The sequence below is a fragment of the Canis lupus genome, chromosome X, assembly GCF_011100685.1.
Source record: "Canis lupus familiaris isolate Mischka breed German Shepherd chromosome X, alternate assembly UU_Cfam_GSD_1.0, whole genome shotgun sequence".
In the NCBI taxonomy this organism is placed as follows: domain Eukaryota; kingdom Metazoa; phylum Chordata; class Mammalia; order Carnivora; family Canidae; genus Canis; species Canis lupus.
In genome coordinates, this window is record NC_049260.1 from 76465826 (window position 1) to 76478791 (window position 12966).

Consider the following 12966-nt stretch of genomic DNA (forward strand, 5'->3'; position numbering starts at 1 on the left):
TGGAGTCAGGGTGTCTGGTATGGGGATGGCAACAGTGGGAACAATCTGCTCCCAAGTGACAGGGCCTCTACTATGTGACAGGTGCTGTGACAACCACTTCACAAGTTTGTCAATTCATTTTCACAGCTGCCCAAGAGGGGGACATTATTAGCTCCATTTGTAAATGAGAAGCTTAGAGGTAAGTAATCACCCCAAGTAGTTCTCAGAGGAAGGATCTGGAATGGCAGGCATGAAACTGCACAGATGTGTCCCTAATGTGCCAAGCTGTGTGGGACAGACAGGCATAGACCCAGGTCAGACCAGGATGGTTGGGGGCAGAGTGGAGGCAGGAGAACACAGAGGGAATAGGAAGAGAAGGAAAGGGATCAGGGAAACTTGGAGAGTTCTGAGAGGGAGCCCAGCCAGTGGCGTGGAGCAGTGGGGCTCTGGGGAGGGTTCATGCACACTGACCTTCCTTGAACACCCCATTGACAGAGAAGCAGAGCATCTTCTCTGAAAGGGAAGAGCACAGCTGCTAAGTCACTTAAACTTCCCATCCACCTGTGGCTTTCGGGGCTGCCCTTGGGAGGGAGTGGGTGCTCACCGTCTGGAACCACATGTCCACCACGAGGGAGCTGAGGTCGTGCTGCGTTTTGGGCAGCACACAGAGGGAGCACACGATGTCACAGTTTGTATGCTTCAGCAGCTGAACACACTGGGCTATGGGGAGGGGGTGGAAAAGCAAGCGAGGGTCGGGGTGGCCACACCCTGGGCCCTATAATTATCCCTTCACACCCCTTTCCTGCCCAGTCTTCCCATCACACACGCACAGAGGTCTTGAGCTTCTTCATATTCCTGCTTTCCTTGGAGTACTCACACAAGCTGCTTCTAGCAGAGAAAGAGGAACAGAAGGTGGTGGTCTGGCCAGTATGAATGTTTTTTTAAGGGCTTCCCTGTGGCTCCCAGGAGACACAGGGCCCAAGGGCAGAGTCTGAGCTTTGGTACTCACGGGGCTGGGGCCTCAGGGTTGAAAGAAATGGCCGGAGAACAGGCCTCATCATTGTAGGCACCGAGGAGACCCTGACGGTCTCCAGAGTCGTAGATCAAGTAGTACCTGTGGGGAGTAAAGAGGATAGTCTATCTCTGTGGTCTGGACCCAAATGAGATTTCAAGACCCAGTCAGCAGTCCTGAGCTTGGGTGGCCTCACATACTGGCCCTCCCCTTCCTCAGATTCCCAGGGGGTACTTACTGCTGCAGGAATTGCAAGACTAGATCTTCCGTGTCTCAGATCCTTTGTAACTTTCCTGGAATCAAAAGACACTTGAGACTATGTGGCTGATAAAGCCTCCCTTGTATACTCCAAACATTGATCATTTTCCCTCACCTTGCAGGGCTTTATCAAGCAGGGTGTGTCAGCATCAATGATAACTGGTGGTGGTAACTCCTGGCCATCCTGGAGAAGGGAAGAAGTCAGTAGTGGAGACCACAGAGGTGTCCTGGGTGCTTAAAGGAAAAGACAATCCCAAAAGAGGGTGAGAGTCAGAGGTCAGGTATGAAAAAGCACTGGAAATTACATGGACAAGATTACAGTGGTGTTTCATCATGAGGTCCTGGAAGTCTTACTACTATATGCAACTTGTGTGTGTGTGTGGTGTGCGTGTGTGTTTGGAAACTTTCCAGAGAGGCATATTGATGTGTTTTTCAGGAGTCCTGGTCCCCTAAAATGGATAAGGATCTGACACAAACATGTAATCTAGGCAAGACCCAAAATGGAAGATGAGGGGACGATAGGCGGGGGATGGGAAACATGGAGTCCATAGTATACATTAGGGCTTAGTTTTGGTGGTGTACACTGTTTCTAGACAAATGTACAACATGTATCCACCATTATAATATCATACAGAGTAGTTTCAATACTCTAAAAATCATCTGTGCTCTGCCTATGTATTTCCCCTCTTCCACCTAGCCCCAGATAGCCATTGATCTTTTTGCCTTTTCCAGAATGTCATGCATGTCATATAGTTGGAATTATTCAGTAAGAAATCTTTTCTTACTGAATGGCTTCTTTCACTTAGTAATGTGCATTTAAGTTTCCTCTATTTCTTTCTTTTTTTTTTTTTTTTTTTTTTTTTTTTTAATTTTTATTTATTTATGATAGTCACACAGAGAGAGAGAGAGAGGCAGAGACACAGGCAGAGGGAGAAGCAGGCTCCATGCACCGGGAGCCCGACGTGGGATTCGATCCTGGATTTCCAGGATCGCGCCCTGGGCCAAAGGCAGGCACCAAACCGCTGCGCCACCCAGGGATCCCAGTTTCCTCTATTTCTTTTCTAGCTATATAGATTATTACTTTTGAGCTCTTAATAATATTCCTTTGTCCAGATATATTAGTTTATCCATTCATCTACTGAAGGACATCATGATTGCCTTCAAGTTTTAACAATTATGAATAAAGTTTATATAAATATCTTTGTGCAGGATTTTGTGTAGAAATAAGCTTTGGGTAAATACCATGGAGGGTGTCTCCTGATCAAATGGCATGAGTATGGTTGGTTTGGAAAGAAACTGTCAAATTGTCAGCCCAAATGGCTATGCTATTTTGACTTCCAGCTAGCAGTGAATGAGAGTTCCTGCTGTCCCACATCCTCACCAGCATTTGGTGTCACTCTTCTGAATTTTGGCCATTCTAATAGGTGTTTAGTGGTGTCTCATTGTTTTAGTTTGCATTTTCATTATGTCATATGAAATGAAACATCTTTTCATATGCTCATTTGCCATCTGTATATTTTCTTTGGGAAGGCATCTGTTAAGTTTTTTGATCCATTTGTTTTTAACATACAGTGTTTTATTAGTTTCAGGTATACAATATAGTGATTCAACAATTCCATTCATCATCTAGTGTTCATCACAAGTGTACTTCTTAATTCCAACACCTACTTAACCCATCCCCCCACTACATCATGCACACAAAAAAATTCAAAATGGATTAAAGACTTAAATGTGAGGCCTGAAAACATAAAAACACTAAAAGAGAACACAGGCAATAACTTCTTTGGAATAGGTTGTGGCAACTTCTTTCTAGATATGTCTCCTTGGGCAATTTTGTTTATCTTTTAAATAAATCAGCTCTTAGTTTCAGTGATTTTTTTCTATTGTGTTTTCTTTTATATACTACTCTATTCATTTTTTTAGAGAGAGTGAGTGGGGGAGGGGCAGAGGGAGAAAGAAAATCTTAAGCAGTCTCCACGTGTAGCAGAGCTCAATCTCACAACACTAAGATCATGACCTGAGCTAAAATCAAGAGTCAGACATTTTCCTGAGCCACCTAGGCACCCCTCTATTGTTTTTCTATTCTCTATTTCATTTATTTCTGTTCTGATCTGTTATTTCCTTCCCTCTATTAGCTTTGGGTTCAGTTTGTCCTTCTTAAGTTCTTTGTGGTGTGAAGTAAGGGTTTTTTTAATTCAAAATCTTTCTTTTTTTCTTAATGTAGGGATTTATCACTATAAATTCCTCTCTTAGAACTGGTTTCTGCATCTTGTAAATTTCAGTATATTGTGTTTCCATTTTCCTTTACCTCAAAATTTTAAAAAAATGTTTCAACCCATTGGTTGTTCAAGAGTGTGTTGATGGGGAGAGTTTCAAGATGGCAGCATAGGAAGACCCTGAATTCACATCCTCCCATGGGTATAAGTTCACAGCTACATATGGAATAACTTTCCTCTGAAAAGGACCTAAGAACTAGAGGAATAGTGCCTGTACAATGAAAATAAAAGATATGCATTGACATAGGTAGGAGAGGCAAAGACTCAGTCTCATCAGGCACAGTGATCCACAGTCAGAAAGGGAATCCAAAACTACAGAACTTTTCCTCAAGGAGTAAAGGGACTGTGCCCCATATGAGACATACCAACCCTTGGGTCTGTCACCAGAAAGATGAACCCGCAGGGGCACCTGGGTGGCTCAGTGGTTGAACATCTGCCTTTGGCTCAGGTCATGATCCTGGGGTCCTGGGATCAAGTCCCTCGTCATGCTCCCTGCAGGGATCCTGCTTCTCTCTCTGTCTATGCCTATGTCTCTGCCTCTCTCTGTGTGTCTCTCATGAATAAATAAACAAAATCTTAAAAAAAAAGAAAGGTGAGCTCCCAAATGTTTTTTTAAGACTTTATTTATTCATCACACACACACACACACACACACACACACACAGGCAGAGAATGAGGCAGAGACACAGGCAGAGAGAGAAGCAGGCTCCTCACAGGGAGCCTGATGCGGGACTGGATCCCAGGACCCCAGAATCACACCCTAAGCCAATGTCAGGCACTAAACTGCTGACCACCCAGGGATCCCCTCCTGAAATGGTTTTAAAAATCAACAGGGATTAAGTCCAGGGGACCCACAGAACTATAGAGAATAGAGAAGGTGCCCTTAAAGGAATTATGCACAAACTGTCTCACTCTGGGATCCAGCACAAAAGGATAGTTTGAGACATGTCTAGACCATAATTGAGGGACACCCACTTACTAATCCTAAAGCAGGGGCTGGACAGATAGGAAACTGCAGAGGCTTTGCCCAGGGAAGAAAGCACTGGTGCTAACCAGTTTTGCAATCTCATCCTAACTTGCTGCTGAAAGAGCTGACAGGCACCATTGTTGGTGCCTTCTCTATAGCCCACTAGCACCACTGGGTGTGTTCTGCCCCTCACTGACCCTGCATAGTCACTGTGCCACAATCAGACCAAGTGACACTACTATGCCATGCCCTCCCCCACATAGTGCCTTGCCACACTAGGCCGGGGAGCACCCTGACTTTCACTGACCCAGCACAACAGCCATACTATGATCAGGCGAGGTGAGTACCCATGCCCAGCCCATCACATGTAGCAGTTACATTGCAAGAAATCTGAGGTAGCTATAATTATATTACATTAAAAAGAATATAAAGCAAAGAGTGTAATAAAAGACCCAAAAAAGGAACTGCATGATCTCCAATGTAGGAGCACTATAGTATATAAAGTAAATATAAATGGACATAAAAGAAATTGAAAGCAATACAATAAAATCAGGGAACATTAACACTCCAATTAAAGCAATGCATAGATCATCAAGACAGAAAAACAATAAGGAAATAGCAGCCTTAAATGACACATTAGACCAGATAAGCTTAATAGATACATACAAAACATTCTATGCCAAATTAGCAGAATATACATTTTCTTAAGTGTACATGAAACATTCTCCAGAATAGATCATGTGTTGAATCACAGAAAAAAATCTTAATAAATTCAGAGACATTGAAATCATATCAAGCATCTTCTCTGATCACAATGATACGAAAGATGAATGGATAAAGAAGATGTGGTATATGTATGCAATGGAATATTGCTCAGCCATTAGAAACGACAAATACCCACCATTTGCTTCGACGTGGATGGAACTGGAGGGTATTATGCTGAGTGAAATAAGTCAATAGGAGAAGGACAAACATTATATGGTCTCATTCATTTGGGGAATATAAAAAATAGTGAAAGGGAATAAAGGGGAAAGGGGAAAAAATGAGTGGGAAATATCAGAAAGGGAGACAGAACATGAAAGACTGCTAACTCTGGGAAACGAACTAGGGGTGGTGGAAGGGGAGGTGGGCGGGGGGTGGGGGTGACTGGGTGACGGGCACTGAGGTGGGCACTTGATGGGATGAGCACTGGGTGTTATTCTATATGTTGGCAAATTGAACACCAATAAAAAATAAATTTATAATAAAAAAGATATGAAACTAAAAATCAAATACAATACGGAAACTGAAAAAAAAACACAAAAACATGAAGATTAAATGACATGCTGCTGAGCAACCAATGTGACATCAAAGAAATCAAAGAAGAATTTTTTAAATTTTAAAAGGAAAATGAAAACAGAAACACAACATGCTAAAATCTATGGGATGTAGCAAAAGCAGTTCTAAGAGGGAAGTTAATAGCAGTACAGGCCTGTATCAATAAAAAAGAAAAGTTTCAAATGAACAATCTAACTTTACACCTAAAGGAACTACAAAAAGAACAAGTGAAGTTATTAGAAGTAAGAAACGTTTTTTAAAATATTTTATTTATAAAATAAATAAATAAATAAATAATAAAATATTTTATTTTATTTATTTATTTCATGAGAAACACACAGAGAGAGGCAGAGACATAGGCAGGAGAAGCAGACTCCACATAGGGAGCCTGATGGGGGACTTGAATCCCGAACCCTAGGATCACGACCTGAACCAAAGGCAGATGCTCAACCACGGAGCCACCCAGGTGCCCCTAGAAGTTAGAAACTTACTAGAAGAAAATAATAAAGACCATATTGAAAATAAATGAATTATAGAATAAAAAGATTCCAGAAAAGACCAATGGAAAAAAAAAGAGATGATTCTTTGAAAAGATAACAAAACTAACAAAACTTTAAGGATACTAGCCAAGAAAATTTTTGAAAAGATGGAGCTCAAATAAATAAAATCAGAAATGAAAGAGAGGTTACAATTTATATCACAATGGGATGTCTGGGTGGCTCAGCAGTTAAGTGCCTGCCTTTGGTCCAAGGAGTCCTGGGATTGAGTTCCACATAAGGCTCCCTGCATGGAGCCTGCTTCTCTCTCTGCCTATGTCTCTGCCTCTCTCTCTCTGTGTCTCTCATGAATAAATAAATAAAATCTTTAAGCAAATTTATATTTGTATCACAAAAATACAAAGGATAATAAAAGAGTACTACAAACTATTATGCAGCAACAAATTGGACAATCTACAAGATATAGGTAAATTCCTAGAAATATATAATCTTCAAAAACAGAATTAGGAAAAGAGAGAAAATCTGATTAGACCAATTAGTAGCAATGAGATTTAACTGGTAATTTAAAAAACTCCCAAGTCATAGCCTCAGCAATCAATCAACAAAATGAAATAAAAGGAATCCAAATCAACGAGGAAGAAGTCATACTTTCACTTTTTGCAGATGACATGATATTCTATGTAGAAAACCTGAAAGACTCCACCAAAAGATTGGTAGAACTAATACATAAGTTTAGTAAAGTCACAGGATATAAAATCAATGTAAAGAAAACTGTTGCATTTCTATACACCAATAATGAAACAGTAGAAAGATAAATCAAAGAATTGATCCCATTTATGAATACACCAAAAACAATAACCTATCTGAGATTAAACTTAACCAAAGAGGTAAAAGGTCTGTACTCTGAAAAATAAAGAACACTATTAAAGAAATCAAAGAGGATCCAAAGAAATAGGGAAACATTCCATGCTCATGAATTGGATAAACAAACCCCTGTTATAATGTCTGTACTACCCAGAGAAATCTACACATTTAATGCAATCATTATCAAAATAAAGCCAGAATTTTTCACAGAGCTAAAACAAACCATTATAAAATTTGCATGGAACCATAAAAGGCCCTGAATAGCCAAAGCAATCCTGAAAAAGAAAAGGAAAGCTGGAAGCATCACGATTCCAGACATCAAGCTATATTACAAAGCTGTAGTTATCAAGACAAGTACAGTACTGGCACTAAAACATACACAGAGATCAGTGGAATAGAATAGAAAACCCAGAAATGGATCCACAACTATATGGTCATCTAATCTTCAAAAAGGCAGGAAAGAATCTTCTACATATCCATGTAAAAAGACAACCTCTTCAACAAACGGTGTTGGGAAAACTGGGCAGCTACATACAAAACAATGAAACTGGATCACTTTCTTACACCATACAGAAAAATAAATTCAAAATGGATGAAAGACTTAAATGTGAGACAGGAAACCATCAATATCCTAGAGGAGAACACAAACAGCAACCTCTTTGACCTCAGCTGTAGCAACTTCTTACTAGACACATTGCAATGTGTTTAGTAAGAAAAAACAAAAGCAAGAGAAACAAAAGCAAAAATAATATATTGGGACTTCATCAAGATAAAATCTTCTGCACAGCAAAGGAAATGATCAATGTAACACAAAGGCAACCTTTGAAATGGGAGAAGATATTTGCAAATGACATATCAGATAAAGGGTTAGTATCCAAAATCTATAAATAACTTATCCAACTCAACACCCAGGAAACAAATAATCCAGTAAAGAAATGGGCAGAAGACATGAATAGACATTTTTCCAAAGAAGACATATAGATGATGAACAGACACATAAAAAGATGCTCAATATCACTCATCATCAGGGAAATACAAATCAAAACCATGATGAGATACCACCTCACACCTGTGAGAATGGCTAACATTAATAACACAGGAACAACAGATGCTAGCAAGGATGTGGAGAAAGGAGAAACCTCTTATGCTATTGATGGCAATGAAATCTGGTGCAGCCACTCTAAAAAACAGTATGGAGATTCTTCAGGTAGTTAAAAATAGAACCACCGTAGGATCCAGCAATTGCACTACTAGGTATTTATCTAAAGGATACAAAAATACAGATTCAAAATGGCACATGCATCCTGATGCTTATAGAGGCAGTATCAACAATAGCCAAACTATGGAAGGAGCCCCCATGTGTCCATTGACTGATGTATGTATGGGGAATATGGAGTATATATAATGGAATATTATATATATATATATATGTATATGTATATGTCTATGTATGGAATATTATTCAGCCATCAAAAAAGAAATCTTTCCATTTGCTATGACATACATGGAGCTAGAGTGTATTATGTTAAATGAGATAAGTCAGTCAGAGAAAGACAAATATATGGTTCACTCATATGTGGAATTTAGGAAACAAAACAGATGAACATAAAGGAAGGGGAAAAAAGAGGGAGGGAAACAAACCACAAGAAACTCAATGATAGAGAATAAACTGAGGATAGATGTAGAGGTGTGTAGGGAATGGGCTAAATGGGTGATGGGTATTAAGGAGGCCCTTGTTATGATGAGAACTGGGTATTACATGTAAGTGATGAATCGCTAAATTCTACTCCCAAAACCAGTATTACACTACATGTTAACCACCTAGAATTTAAATAACAATTTGGGAAACAAACAAAAATAAGACATTGCTCAAAACTACATAATTATGTAAAATAAAAGCAAAAAACTATATAATTATTAATACAAATAACAAAAATCATAACAAACAGAAGTCTAGGACCAAGTGGATTCAAAGGTGAATTCTACCAAACATTTAAAAAAGAGTTAATAGAGTCAGAGGAAGTTAGCAATGGAGTAGGTGGCTCCTTGGGTCATCTTGTCCCACAAACACAACTAGATAACTAATCATCCTAAACATGACAGAAATTGACCTGGAGAATCACAGAATAAACTTCACAACTAAAAGGAGAGAAGAGACTTCATCAAAGAAGGTAGGAAGTGCAGACACATGATTTAGGAGAGAAACAGATAATGGCTGCTGCAGAGGAGAGGGAGCTGTGGTCAAGGGCAAGAGAAAGGGGCACATAGGGGAACACACAAGGAGAATGTTTCCCCAGAGGCATTAGCTTGGAAAATTGAAAGGGCTGAAGTTCGTGAATTCTTCCAACCATCAGGGCTTAAAGCCAGGGATTTTAAAGGTCAGTGGGCTGGGATAGACCCGGAGACTACTCCTGAAGAGAAGACAGGAAAACAACCCAAGGAAGGACAGAATGGAAAGATTAGAAATATGCTTGATGCAATGAACAGAAGGCTGGAAGAAGCAGAGAAATGAATTAGTGACCTAGACGACAAAGTATTGGAAAGCAATGAAGCTGAACAAAAGAGAAAAGTAGGAATTATACAAAACAAAAATAGACTTAGGAAAATCAGTGACTTCATCAAACATAATAACATTTGTATTATAGGAGTCCCAGAAGAAGAAGAGATAAAAGGAGGCAGAAAATTTGTGTGATGAAATAATAGCTGAATACTTCCCTAATCTGGGGAAGGAAACAGATATCCAGAACCAGGAGGATCAGAAAACTCCCATCAAAATCAACGGCCCACATGAAGATGTATTGTGATTAAATTTGCAAAATATACTGATAAAGAAAAAAATCTCCAAAGCAGCAAAACAAAGAAGTCAATAACTTACAAGGGAAAACCCAATTTGCTAGCAGATTTTTTTAAAGAAATTTTGAAAGCCAGAAGGGAGTGGTATCATATATTCAAAGTACTGAATGGGGGGATCCCTGGGTGGCTCGGCAGTTTCGCGCCTGCTTTTGGCCCGGGGTGTGATCCTGGAGTCCCACAATGGAGGCCCGCATCAGGCTCCCTGCATGGAGCCTGCTTCTCCCTCTGCCTCTCTCTCTGTGTCTTTCATGAATAAATAAATAAAATATATTAAAAAAAAAAACAAAATACTGGAGCCTGCTTCTCCCTCTGCCTCTCTCTCTGAGTCTTTCATGAATAAATAAATAAAATATATTTTTAAAAAAACCAAAATACTGAATGGGAAAAATCTGCAGCCAAAAATACTCCATTCAAACTGGAAGGAATTATGCTGAGTCAAGTAAGTCAATTGGAGAAGGACAAACATTATATGGTCTCATTCATTCGGGGAATATAAAAAATAGTAAAAGGGATTATAGGGGAAAGGAGTGAAAGTGAGTGGGAAATATCAGAGAGGCTGACAGAACATGAGAGACTCCTAGCTCTGGGACACGAACAAGGGGTAGTGGAAGGGGATGTGGGCAGGGGGATGGGGTGACTGGGTGATGGGCACTGAGGGGGGCACTTGGTGGGATGAGCACTGGGTGTTATGCTACATGTTGGCAAATCGAACTCCAATAAAAAAATATACAAAAAAATACTCTTTCCAGGAAGGCTATCATTCAGAATAGTAGGAGAGATAGAGTTTCCCAGACAAACAAAAACTAAAGGATTTTGTGACCACTAAACCAGCCCTGCAAGAAATACTAAAGGGGATTGAGTGGAAAGGAAAAACCAAAAATAACAGTATAAAGGTAGAAAACAGAAAAGCCAGTATAAATGAATATTTTTGTAAAAAATGATTCAAGAAATTAACTTAAAAAGATGTAAAATATAATAACATATACCTAATACATGGGAGAGGAGAGGAGTAAAGAATGAATTCAGGCTTAAATGACCATCATGTTGACATACACTGCTATATGCAGAACAGGTGACATGCAAGTGTGGTTACCATGCATGGTAACTATACAATCAAAAACCACTAATAACCAATAAAAAATAAATTTATAAAAAAACAAATATTTGACACAGCCTCAAAAAAAACATGCAAAGAATAAAAGGAAAGAAATCCAAATATATCACCAAAGAAATTCAACAAAACATTAAAGACAAGAAGGTATCAAAGAAAATCTCCAGAAGCAAGTACAAAACAAATAATAAAATGATACTAAATACATATCTATCAATAATTACTTTGAATGTAAGTGGACTAAATTCTCCAGTCAAAAGACAAAGTGGCAGAGTGTATTAAAAAAATCCATCTATATGCTGTCTACAAGAGACTCATTTCAGACCTAAATACATCTGCAGATTGAAAGTGAGGTGATGGAGATACAAAAGTATGCCAAAGAAAGCTGGAGTAGCAATCCTTATATCAGAAAAACTAGACTTTAATGCAAAGACTTGGATGAGAAACAAAGAAGGGAACTATGTAATAATAAAGGGGACAATCCATCAAGAAGATATAACAATTGTAACTATGCAACCAAAATGGCAGCACACAAATACATTAAAAAATAACAAACATAAAGGAACTAATGGATAATAATACAGTAATACTAGGAGACATTAACACCCCACTTATATCAATGGACAGATCATCTAAACAGAAAATCAATAAGAAAACAATGGTTTTGAATGACACACTGAACATGGTGGACTTGACAGATATATTCAGAGCATTCCTTCCTGAAGCAGCAGAATACACATTCTTTTCAGGAGCACACAGAACATTCTCTAGAATATATCACATATTAGGCAAAAAAACAGGCTTGAATTAGTTCAAGAAGATCAAAGTCATACCTAGCAATTTTTCTGACAACAATGCTATGAACTTAGAAATCAACCACAAGAAAAAATCTGGAAAGAACACAAATACATGGAGGTTAAATAACACGCTACTAAATAATGAATGGATCAACCAAGAACTCAAAGAAAAAATTAAAAAAATAACATGGAAACAAGTTAAAACGAAAACACAGTGGTCCAAAACCTTTGAGATGCAGCAAAAGTGGTTCTAATAGGGAAGTTTATAGAAATACAGGCCTATCTCAAGAAGCAAGAAAAAATAATCAACCTAAACTTACACCTAAAGGAGCTAGAAAAACAACAACAAACAAAACTTAAAGTCAGCAGAAGGAAGAAATAACAAAGATTACGGCAGAAATAAATGATACAGAAACTACAAAAACCAGTAAACAGATAAATGGAATGAGGAAGTGATTCTTTGAAAAAACTTAATGATATTGATAAACATCTAGCCAGACCTATCAAGGTAAGAAAAGAAAGGACTCAAATAAATAAAATCACAAATGACAGAGGAGAAATTACAACGAATATCACAGAAATACAAATAATTATCACAATTATGAAAAACTATATGCTAATGAATTGGACAATCTAATAGAAATGGATAAATTATTTGAAACATATAAACTACCGAAACTGAAACAGAAGAAATGAAAAATTTGAACTGATAACAAGCAAAAAAAAAAAAATTTGAGTCAGTAATCAAAGACTTTCAACAAACAAAAGTCCAGTACCTGATGGCTTCACAGGTGAACTCTACCAAACATTTTAAAAAGAGTTAATACCTATTCTTCTCAAACTATTGCAAAAAAAATAGAATAGAGAAGGAAGCTTCCAAATTCATTGAATAAGTCCTGTATTACTTTGATACTAAAACCAGATAAAGACTCCACTAAAAAGAGAACTACAGTCCAATATCCATGATGAAAACATATGCAAAAATCTTCAACAAAATACTAGCAAACTGAGTTCAACAATACATTTAAAAAATCA

General features: G+C 38.3%; 1 protein-coding gene across 1 annotated transcript in view; it reads right to left on the reverse strand.

The window, feature by feature from the left end:
* Window positions 1-12966, reverse strand: part of LOC119868322 (nuclear RNA export factor 2-like) — a 63628-nt gene that overhangs the window by 3706 nt on the left and 46956 nt on the right.